The sequence below is a fragment of the Polypterus senegalus genome, chromosome 1, assembly GCF_016835505.1.
Source record: "Polypterus senegalus isolate Bchr_013 chromosome 1, ASM1683550v1, whole genome shotgun sequence".
Lineage (NCBI taxonomy): Eukaryota > Metazoa > Chordata > Cladistia > Polypteriformes > Polypteridae > Polypterus > Polypterus senegalus.
In genome coordinates this window covers 192,644,657-192,657,229 of record NC_053154.1, presented here as the reverse complement: position 1 = coordinate 192,657,229, position 12,573 = coordinate 192,644,657, and the positions used below count along the sequence as shown (strand labels likewise).

The following is a 12,573-nucleotide window of genomic DNA, read 5'->3' as shown; positions in this document are numbered from 1 at the left end:
TGGGCACGGTGCAACTTTGTGAACTTGAGCTTTCGAGTTTCTCCAACACTGTCACTCGATCAACTTCCTTTTGTTGATTATATCACTGTTTAAACTAACAAATAGTACATTTTTCCTTGCTTCCACTTGGTATTCGCTGAAATTGTTCTATTTTCCCCTGTGCTTTTCCCATTGTCTTTTCACAGAAAAATGAGCTTAAGGGCTATTTATATTGATTTGCATATTCAAAGAGGCATAATTCTGGGAGGAGTTGGGGCGGGACAGCAGGCAAGTGCGTTATTTTTCACGCTGGCCGGGATTTATGTAGCGGAAGAACATGGAAGTTGGCGTACGCACATATTTATGCATCTGGGTTTTTCTGTGTGCACACACATTCCCGTTTTTGTGCTTACGCCATGTTATAGTGCGAGTTCTACACAGGCCTCTGGCGATGTTTATGAATCACAGACTTTAAGCAGTCATTCCATGCAAGGCATATGCAACAAAGTACTAAACATGACTGCTTTAATATACCTAAAATTGCTATGCCCTATACATTATGCCCTTTAATGGGGGGTGACTATTTATAAAAACTGTTGTAATTTCTACAGGGTATGACAGAAATATATGCAAATACCCTTAAAGTCTGCAATGTGCACTTTATTCCCATTTGAATTGCTTGATTTGTAATTTTAAACTGTGCAACAGAGGAGTAAATCAAGGAAATATGTGCCTTGGTCCCAAAAATTATGGAGGGCACTGTATCATGCTTCTTATCAGATTCTGTCAGCCTTCACAGACGGTAATGGGGCAGGCAAAGATAAAGAAATCAAAATTAAATAATGAAAAAACAACTTCATAATTAAAACAAACAAGAGATTTTTCAAATGACATCTGGGAATTATGATTTAAATGTTTTCAACCTAACCTATGTCTGTCAACACGAAAAATGTATAAATTACATTCAATATCCAGTTATTGCAACAGAGAAGATTAAATGAAAACATGCAAAGTTAACGAAGAATTAAAAAATGATATGAAGTCCAGTAGCAGCAAAAAGTGAACATAATGAATAATGGTGTAACCAGATCTAAAATGTCTTGTAAATGTTTCAAGTAGCAAATTACTTTGAAGAAAATGAGTAAAAACTACTTAATAAATTCCTCACAACTTCAGTATCAAATATGAATGCGGAAACCAAAAAAAAAAAAAACATACAAATTGAATCTGTACAAATGGGTTGCACTCTGCAATCAGAAAACAGGGAAATGTGGGAATACTGAAGTGCAAGATTTTTAAAAAGGTACAGAAATGTGACAGAATACAGGCCTAACCTAACAGTTGATAACGTGATAAAAGAGATTAGGCTGGATAGCTCAAACTATATTCCATGTAGCCTAAGTCAGGCATTTATCATTACATCGTGGATTTGTCTTGATTTTAAAAGGGTGATCTTACCGCTAAAAAGGATGGAGGCCACTGCAAATAATGGGCAATGTACTAAGAAAGTGCCCAATAGCATAAACAAGCCCAGATTAAATGTTAGGGCCAGTATATACTTAACGCTTAGATCGCTTATGTGCATTTACCATGGGTGCCATGCTTTTCCAGTGCTTTTTTGACGTGTCCTCTGAGCATGTTGTCAGAAATTACCACGATGCGTGCGCAAGTTGCAGTACCAGTAAAACTCTGGTTGCTGTGTGTGTTCAAGTTTTGGTACATGATGTCAGCATTGTGGTTTACTATCAACATCTCTATAGTGACAAATATGCCTGTCAAAAAAGCTAGCATCAAATAACCAGCTCTTTGAAAGTGAATGTGGAAACATGCAAGACAAAATGAAAGCATATTCGAGACAGATACTTCTGTGCAAAATAGAAAATGTCAGAGAAGTAGGGATTGGGCCATTGCGAGATAACGCAGTGTGATGGCAAGCTGCATTGCAGATCCAACAGGATAAATGTGCATGCTTCAATTTTTTATGAATGGTTTAATGTGGTAAAGCAAATCATCAAACTTAAATGCTGCCATTCGAAAGTATTTATGGTACTTTACTGGGAAAATTGTTCATTGTAAAAAAGTTGTGATGCAGAGGAAGACATTTGAAATTGTCAAAGACTTAATACTATGTTTAATTATACATGTCTTAAATTAAAAAATAGCAACATACAAAAAATAATAACCTGCATTGTGACAGTGTTAGAAACAAGCATTTTTATTTAAAATCTCATAGTTTAACTTAATAAAACTGAACTTATTTGCATGGCTAGCACCATTGTCAGTTTTATCTTATTAAAATGCAAGTTCTGAAATAAAAATGCCTTGCATTCTTTGACAGCAAAATGACATAACCATCAGCTTTAAGATGTAACTGTTTTAACTGTACCATCTTGTTGGTTAGATAGAAAAGGAGTCAAGTTGAATGGGGTTTTCAAACACCTTGAAAAATACCAGTTGACATGACTAAACATTTTACATAAACAACCAATCAACTGACATTTATGTTATAAAGCTCCTGTCTATAGCAAACAAATTATTAATGTACTTTACAAACACAGGGTCACAAAAAACTGTACATCAGGTAAGTTGATTTGTGTTCCCTATTAAACAAACTGAATTTATGTATTATAATAAATTCTTCATCATGGAACTGAAGAGTGATGTGTTGCATTTTGGTAAGACATGCAAGAAAGAATTTCAAAACTCCCTCTTGACAGTTAGAACACATGCATGTTAGGTGAATTGTTCAGGTTCACAGAGTACACTGGTAGCGAGGACTGAACCAGCAACTATATGAGTTAGAGCCCAGTTTGTTAGCCACCAAACTATACTGCTTACACATTTTCAAGCTCACTTTATAACAATTATTTTTACTATTTGATATTTTGTTATATAAGCAGTACTAGATTTAAACAGCAGATAGCTTAGCAATAGTGCAGAGCACTCTATAAATAGTATTAAATAGTATGTACTGATTAATGTTTTATGTAAACATTTACTATAAATGAAAATAAATGAATTTGTGAACCTCAAATGAGTGTATCCTGCAAATCAGAAGCTAATGGCAAAAGCAACTGTAATCACAGATACTACAATTAAATTAATCCTAATTGTGTGAAGCATAAGTTAAAAAAATCAACTAAAGCAACTGACCATTTTTTATCATGGGTTAAAAAAAAAAACTTTAAAAAAGGTAACAGCAAAGGTTCAGAATTACAAGAAACGGAGCAGAGAAACTGAGCTACTGTCTACTGTTTTTGTTAACAGATAAATAAATGTCTTAACTGGAAAATAAGGCAAGAAGGAAATGCCACTGCATTCAAAGAACAACAATTACTTTTATAAAAAAGAAGTGCATTAAAACTTAAATTACCAGGATACTATTTATCGAGTGCTCTTAATTTCTTAGTTTACGGTAGAAACTAAAATTTTGGAATAAAAATAAGTTTATTTTTATCATTATACCTGAACTCCACACATTTTTTCCATAAGTTTTTTCCTATGATACAAAACATATCTAAAATGAAATCCAAAATAATTATCAGCCACGCAGAGATGAAAAGAGTGACTAACACCTGCCAAGTGAGACCTGGAAGTATGAACTTAAAAACATTCCAATGATGCTGTGAAAGGAGAAAGAAGAAATTGAAAATCTAACACCCATTACTTACAGTATGTATGTCTTTGACTATCCCAGAAAGCCTCTCTTTATATGACTTTGAGTGCTGGAGAGATGGCTACATAAGTTCAAGAAAATAACAGCTTTCTTTTTTTTTTTTAATGATCTCCGAGCCACCCCCTTACCAACCCCCATTCCGACTCAACATTTTACTGGTGTAAGTAAACATTCCCAAATATGGCAAAACGAATAAAAATGCATGTCAAAAATCAGTCCTACTGGCATTTTCAAAAAGGAAATTTTCTCTCTCCAGGGCCAAAGTAAAGTGCTTTCCGGCTCCCACTTATCATTTTAACAACTTGCAAAGAATGAAAACAACTTCCCATTCCCTCCCCCAAAATGTACTCTTGCAACTCTGGTATAGCAGCAAGTCAATCAAAAAGCAGATCAAAAGAACAGACCCGAATCTTCTTAAAAATAAATACACATTAAAGGTACCCAAAATGTGTAAACTAAGCAACTCATCCCAATACTTTAGAAAGTCATAACACAAGGGAATGTAAGGCAATGTCCAGTTTGCCAAGTTCACAAAACTGAACAGGCCTTTATGTAGCAAAGATGAAATGCATTTTCCACCAAAAAAAAAAAATTCTCTTAACATTTTGTAATTATCATAATTGAAATAATGCTGGATAAATCTGGATTTGTGTTGCTTTGCATCACAGTTAACAAGGCATCAGAACAAAAAAAAATGGGATTGTCCATCATATGCACCTCTGGTGACGGCTTTTTATTTGTTTTGGAAGCTCTCTGTTGATGCATGATATAATCATGATGGCTGAAAGGTAACATTAGCTTTAAAAGGCAAAGAAGAATATAAAAAAGAGGTAGGTTAAAGTAGGAAAACAGCTAGCCTGTTTTAATATAAAATGAAAATTATCCAAAGCCTGTACTGATGCCTCCAGCTTATCTTGTGGCAGTACCTATGACCAAGAAACACTAAAGTGAAGATTAGAATGTACAACTGGATTACTAACATCCAATCAAATGTAAGTTGCAAAAAGAACTGAAATGCACCTATTGAATACAGGTGGTTTAGCACTCACTGGCAACACCATTTGACTGAGGTGTTCTATGCACAATGTAAGAATGCAAGCAAACCAGTGTTTCAGTCATTTAGAATATTTATTGATGGCCTGCCCTGCAAATATTCCACTACAGCCACTGCTACAAAATTATACAAAAAATAAAAATGCAAAACCACTTCCCATTCCACACTGAATTAATTTCTAAATGAATGCTATGAAAACTCCATAGGCACAACTGGTCATCTATTTTCTTAGCAGATTACCACTGCTCCTCCATATACTTGGCCTTCGCTGTATCCAATACGCAAGCAGATAAGTGATGCTTTTGCTAGTGCTCCACTCTCATGTTTTAATTTCATCAGAGATAAATGGTTAATAATATAGCACCAAGACAGAGGTGGATAAAAACTGAAAATAAGTTAAAATATTTTACGGAGGTATCAAACACATAGTACTTAATTTTTTTACATACAGATGGCTATTTTTGCTAACTGCCCACTTTGGGTGATTCAGTAGCCCATGCAAAATCAATTTAATACTATATGCTATTTAAATGTACCTGTTTTCCACATATCTCGTGCACTGGATGATAACCAGCTTCATAATTAGATTCCTCATGATTCTAATGCTCTGATAAAGCTGTCAAGCTATTTATTCATTTTGAACAGATCCTCAAAACAAGTGATTTGCTTACCTACACCTCATGAATGTATTTTTGACAACAAAGGATGTTCACTGGCAAACTTAAGACAGACCTGTACATGTGCCTTCTTGAGCATGGGGACCTTGCGGGCACTTTCAATCCATTACAGCATAGTGTGTTACCAATGGTGTTCTTGGCGACTGTGGTCCCAACTGCCTTCAAATCATTAACACGCTCCTCTCTTGTAGTTTGATTGATCCCTCACCTTTCTTGTTAACATCCTCACCCCTTCAGTCAAGATCTTGCATTGAACTCCAGACAGAGGTAGATTGATTGTCATTTTATATTTCTTCCATTTCCAAATAATCGCACAAGCAGTTGTCATCTTCTCATGAAGCTTCTTGCTGATGGTCCTGCAGCCCACTCCAGTCTTGTGCAGGTCTACAATCAAGTCCCTAACATCCTCTGTCAGCTCTTTGGTCTTGCCCATTGTGGTGGAGAGGTTGGAATGGAAGAATTTGATTCTGTGGGACAGGTGTGCTTTATACACATAATGTGTTGTGATCAGGATATCTGTAATTGATCAACTGATTGATTGATTCTAATCTGTGTACCACACAGGCACAGCCAATCTGTGGAAGCCAGAATTCTGGCTGAGTTGTAGGGGATCAAATATTTATTTCTCTCAACGACATGTAAATCAATTTATAACTTATATAATGTGTTTTTCTGGGTTTTTGGTTGATATTTTGTCTCTCTCCATTAAAATGAATCTACCATAAAAATTAGAGACTGTTCGTTTCTTTGTAAGTGAGCAAATTACAAATTCAGCTGGGGATCAAATACCCCCAATGTATATGGCCAGTGGGATTAGCATTTAAAGTTTGGTATTTTTCATGTTGAACTTACTTCTTCACAATAATGGTAAATATTAATTTCCTACATAAAACTATGTTCTAAAGTTAAGCATTTTTTTAATACATTTTAAAAATACCATGTGTGCTCTTGTAGTTTACAATTTTGCTAACAGGTGTACCAAACATAAAGGCTTAAATTTACCAAATACACCCACTTTTCAAGGTAAGAATGCTAGAACATATTAATCGGCTACTTGTGATGGCACAATTCTTGTATCACATCTTTCAATAATTTGCTGTGTTTGGAACAGTGTCCAGTGTAGCTCACATTTACCCAAAGTATTCTACTGACCAAAACAGCCCTTTTAAGGGTTAACATGTGGTGTTATTTTTAAGTTTTGAGGGTGACAGAAGCTTGCACTTAGGAAAAACATGCACTGACAACTCCTTTCTTCACATCTGGATTTTGTCCCCCTGCACAGTCCTGCTATGAGTTTTTCTGGATGAATTTTTTTGCCTCTAATTATTCCATTAATTATTTTGTCATTGTACTTTTTAGTGAGTTTTGCTTTTCCCAATTGCAAAACTGCACACAAAATTTTAGCAACAACTTCACAAAAGAGTATGCCAAATAAAATGTGGCTGTTTCACTCATTACTATCAACTCTAACAGCAGTTGCAATTGTGGTTTATTTAAACAATTAAAAATTTAAAAAATGGTGCAGCAGTAATGTAAATATACGAATCACAACAACATATTTCAACATACTCTAGGTCCTTTTGCTTAATAAATCATAATCTTCCTAGTTATGCCACAGCTTGAATATGAAAAATCAATAACCCAGCTAAACTGTGCTGCTGTTATGGCACAGGTTTCTATTATAGACAAATATTAACAATTGCCCATAATTGTTCATATTAGAAGACTGTTATGTTTAATGGATGGTGTTCATGTCTTACAAGTGAACCTACAGACACAACAGAGGAAGAACAACAACAGAACAACAGTTTGCAACAGCTGAGACATTAAAAGCATCTTGCAAAGAAGAGCAGTTTAGCATACCTGCATAAGCAAACCATAAGCTTCATTCTCAGTTTTTATCATTCCAACTATCCAAATAAATTTCCTATTTAAAGGAAAATTCCATATAGGAATAGACACAGTTAAAGGCTGTACCTTCTTAATTGAACTCGGCAGATACTTATCCATGCAACCTGCTTATTCCAGTTCAAAGCTGTAGAAGTCAATATCTGCATTATCAAGCACAAGGAAGCTACTGACTCAAGAAGGGGCACCAATCCATCACAGACTACACTTATGCAAACACCTATGATCTTTTACACAAGGCCAAGCTCGAATTACCAAATAATCATGCACACGCATCTTCTGAAATGGTGAAAATGCCATGAACATATGGAAAAACGTGCAAAATTAATATAGACAGCGACTAGATTAAAGTTAAAACTGACAACTCAAGAATTGTGTGGAGACACAGTATCACAGTGGGTTTCTAATGAACTACTAACATTATGTGAACAGCAGTTTTTATTTATGGACATATTCAATCTACCCTCTGCAGTCCAATATTGCATCTTCACAATTAATATCAATAGGGTTGCAAAATATGATACATCAATCGTGCTGGTATAAATGTCATAAATCAACATTGCCAATTTAAAACCCTTGATTTGCTCACCAGAAAACTCCAGGATGTTTAAAATAACTTTCAGTACTAAGCAGCTAAAAAGCGGGGAAAAAAAAAACAAGTGAAGGTTAGTCTCAGGAGTGTGTCTCCAACCTTCTTTTTTCATTATGGAAGTAACCTTCAATTACTTTTTTCTTTTGCAAATGCACAATTATGTGACCTTTCTCTAATGTACTGTAGATGTAAATGGGTGAATTCTGTTGTCATGATCATTAACAATTTAAAACAGAAAAAACTGAGAAGCAAATATCATATAGTTGTATCACAAGCATAATCAGTGAATTAAGGTAATTAGAAAAAAAACTACACAAATAAGCTGTCAATTACAACTTGGTCTTTTCTGTAATATGAAAAATAAGAAATGTTATGCCTGTTGTAAATATGAAAGGATTTCTCTCAGTTACACTTATTGATCAAATCATTTGGCTAAGATATAAAAGCAGAAAGATGGAACACTACTGAGTACCCTTATTCAAAAAAGCTTAAGTTATAATAAAGAAGGAGAAAGCACAAAAACAGAACATAAAAAAAAACGAAACTTTGAAACTAGGTTGGGAACGATACATTCTCAATGCTTTCATTGAAAACATTATCATTTTGCCATTGCTTTTTCAGAGAAATAACGGTAAGGGTAAAGGGCAGAGAACCACAGACACATGGAAAAGTTGCCAAGTAGTATTTTAGAAAGTAGACCTTCAAAGCTAGACCTGATTTTATTTTGGAAGAAATAAGTAGAAAGGACAGGTGAGCTTTGTTGGGCTGAATGGCATGGTCTTGTCCAGATTGTTCTAAAAAAAAAAATTCCCTATACAAGACTATATTTTGAAACATTCTAAGCAAGAAAGAACCAATGAAAATAAATCCTAGCTACTGATAAATATAAACAGAAAGAATGGTACATTACATATAATAATACCCCCATGGGCTGAGGAAGCCTGCTGCCCAAAACATTTAAGAGGTTTTACATATTGTATAATGCTGCAAACAGTGTTACTTTGCTGATGAAGTTTCAAGTAACACCATGAAATATATCCAATTTAAAATACAATTATGAACGGGTCAAAACAGACCATGAAACTGCAAAAGTAGATGTACCTAGACAATCTTGTCAAACCACCTCTTTTCCAAAAAACAGTGTCTTGCTTACTTTATTCATACACATGGTTTATTGCACTGCCTTTCTAATTGCTAGGTATATAGTTTGTTAACATTTCTGGAGAACCATTTTGCATGTACAAATAGATAAACAAAACTATACTCATGCTGTTCCATTTCCCAAAAATTATCCTATATTTTAAACAGATAAATGCACTGCAACAGTCTTTTTTTCCCCTTTCATATGGAGAGTAGTCTTTAAATTGCAAGTCCAACAGATGTTACTGAAATATAAAATTAAGAAATACTATTGTTGTTAAAAACAAATAACTGGTTGAAATTTGACAACTAGCAAATATTTTAGCTTAAGACACCATAAAAAAATGTTCTAAATGAATAAATCTTATCTTAAATATTTTTTATGTATATTGAAATATGGCTATGTAAATGTATTTGAAACACAAACAAGAGATGTAGAGGACAGAAGCTTCTCTTCTGACAGACACAAATTTACATTTTTCAAAGCTTTAAAAGGAAAGTTGCATTTTGATATACAGTAGTCGAAAACACTTTATTTTACTTTGGGATTTCAGCACAAACAAATACAGAATGGCTCATTACCTGAAATCTGACTACTAGTACTGATTACATTTAGTCTTTTACAGATAGAAGGTTTATACATTGCATGATAATTACATGGCTCCTACCAAACCTACACTTTCATTTTATGGCAACTGGAATTTTAAGTTAAATACCTCAGTTAAACAGTGTCGTTGTACTCAAATTTCTTTTCAGAAACATTTTTTTCTTAACAAATTTTGATACTGGTTAACACAGTAATATGTAAGACATAGGGCACCTGGCTGTTAAAAGCAAATAGAATGATTTTTGGAAAAATATACAATGAAGCTATCAAATGCAGTATGATATTAAAGTAACAAAGTTTCTTAAGGAAGTAAGGTAATTTCTTTATGGTGTCTGAGTTTCTAATTTATTCTTAAATACGATTTAATCCCATTGGGTCATACAAGAGAGATGGTCTGTCTAATAGCAGTGTTTTTATTTCCTCTTTGCAAGTCATTAAAGATGCATGACAGTAACCTCTATATCTATAAAACTCACCCGCTGCTTGCTTGTCCTTTACACACAGCTTTGTTTTTTCAAGCAACAGTACTTGAAATTTGACACAGAAAGACTTCTTGCAATAATTTGGGTTTTTGACATATAATTTTTTTGCCTTGCCCCATGGAACCCTGGGGTCAAAGAAAAGGACATGAAATTTTACATTGTGATCTGTCAACAACAAAAAAAAAAAAAAACTGCAGCACACAGATTGCAATGGTGGAGGGTTGGACCGCACTATTTATCATAATCCCAAGCTACTTCAGGTTGTTCTTGACAACTGTTAAAGTAGTATATGGGTCAGAAATTGGGACAGCTTGATAGACTAAATGGTCTCCTCTCCTTTCTCAAATTTGTTATGTTCTTATATTGTCTCAAGAGTTGTTTATTGCAATTTGCAATACTCTGCACCAGGAAAAACAGAACAATATGGTACACAAATAAGCTCTACAATAATTAAAACACTGATGTGGTAAATGTAAAACATCTGAATGTAATAATGTTTGGCAATGTTTCTCACCTGCTTAACACCTAGTAACTAAGTTAGCAGATGACTAGATTGTCATCCTTAAATAAAAATGAAACCATCAATCTCATTTTGTGTACCTGTTTTTATCTGAAAACACATGGGAATAAACATCTAATGGACATTTACATTTTTTAAACCAAGAACACTCCATTTAGACAATAAAGACATTAAGTTACTTAATAGTAAGAATTGTAAAATGAACATGTTAATTGTGCGTACATTTCCTGACTAGATAGAGTGAACCATTGTTTCTGTCTAATGCAATAATTTAAACTATTTGAATAAATATTTAGACTATTCTGGAGGATGTTTCCAAGTATGCTTTGCCTTTCCACTAACTGAAATGCAGCCTATGTCAGGCATGTCTACCTGGAACTGGGCAAACAATAAACAGATGTTATCTACAGTGTTTATGAACGAATACATATCTTCAGTTACACATAAAAACTGATGAACATTTCCTGACAATTCTGCACTACACTGCCATACGAGGAAGGTAAATAGTCACAAACTTGATTTCCTGTTGTTACGCTGATAGTCTTTTAGACATCTGTTAATATGTCGAAGTTTAAACTTCTGTTGAGGAGATATTTCCTGTTGATATCTCGCGCTAACATTTGGCATCTGTGAGAAAGGTACCTCCTGTTTTGTTATCTCTTTTGAGTGTCTTACCAGAAGGTGGTTGTGTATCTGCTGCAGTACCCATAAAGTAGTCTTAACAGAACAGACACTGAATTCATACTGTCCGTTTCAAATGTACTGTACAACGAACATAAGCCACCTTTTCGTTGGGTGTTAGAAACAACACTACCATGAAGGCTCCGGACGTGCCGGGCCGCCGTGATTAAAAAAATCCTATGTACTCAGAGCGACCACAATCGAGACTAAGCCGCGCCATGAACCTACATAAGTCAGGGATTTAACAAAGTAAAATTGTTGAAATAAGTGGGTTACTTTTCAGGCTTCTGTTCTGCCTTCGCTTTCGCGCACGAATTCTAACGTCAGTAACGAAAGCTTTCGAAAAGGTTCACTTCCGCCTTCGACGTCCTGCCACCCTTGCCTGCCCGACTTGAGCTCCAGCTTTAGGTCGAAACGACACCCGGGTAAAAACAGGACACGTTGACAGTAACGCTGGCGAAAGGAAAGACCTGAATAGCGGCGAAAGACAGCCAGAGACGGCTCGCCCCCTCCCTTCCTAGCTCAGTGCCTGTGACGCCTACACCCACTCCGGCTCCATTGCACCGTGGCACCGTCACTTTCACCTTTTCCGTTTGCAGCAACGTTGGAATAAAATGCTAGCGTGCAGATTCTTCCCGCAGCAAGTTCCAACCCCTCAGATAAACGTTTGCAAGCTACTTACTTACCTTTCTAACAATCGGTGAGCCGCGCATCCAACGAAAAGTCAAACTTCTTTTTTTTTTCCCTAAATCTGGGAGAGCCCGCAGGCAGTGACGTCACAGGTTCAGCATTCCAGCCTTCACAGACACCCAGGCCGAGAGAAAATTGTCCATGTAAGGAAGGAGCACGGCGCCCAGACTTCTCATCTGCCCTCATGGGTTCAAGTTTTTTCTAAATAAACCCTTTTCCAAAAGTTCAGACTTTTTTCATGTATTTTATTTATTTTTAATCTAACTTTCTAAATGTTCTGAGATCAATTTTGTAATAAATAATTTAACCAGTGTTTGCCATGCCTCATAATTTAAAAAAAAAAAAAAAGGTTTATGTTGCTGCATCGTGTCCAGGGCTGCAAAATAATGTAAAAATCAAGTATTTGTTAGATATAATCTTCTGGGTTTTCCCATCACATGTCAAAGTCAAAGGGTAATTGGCCCCATTATCAGCGGTGTGTGCAACATCAGATTGGTACCCCTGACTTAAAATAAGCATGTTTTAAAATATTATGCTCTGTTATCAGTTGTTTAACTCACCCTATAT

At 35.2% G+C, this 12,573-nt stretch overlaps 1 protein-coding gene across 2 annotated transcripts in view; it reads right to left on the bottom strand.

The window, feature by feature from the left end:
* The window catches only part of LOC120537137 (LIM domain containing preferred translocation partner in lipoma), a 451,145-nt gene extending 439,018 nt beyond the window's left edge, over positions 1-12,127 (bottom strand). Inside the window, exon 1 of one of the 2 annotated variants that reach the window (XM_039765830.1) lies at positions 12,003-12,127. The gene's annotated coding sequence lies outside the window, so the exon portion shown is untranslated. Of the gene's footprint in view, positions 1-11,592; positions 11,753-12,002 lie in introns of those variants that run through there. The other variant, XM_039765839.1, reaches the window with a different exon arrangement.
* Between the last annotated feature and the right edge of the window lie 446 nt (positions 12,128-12,573).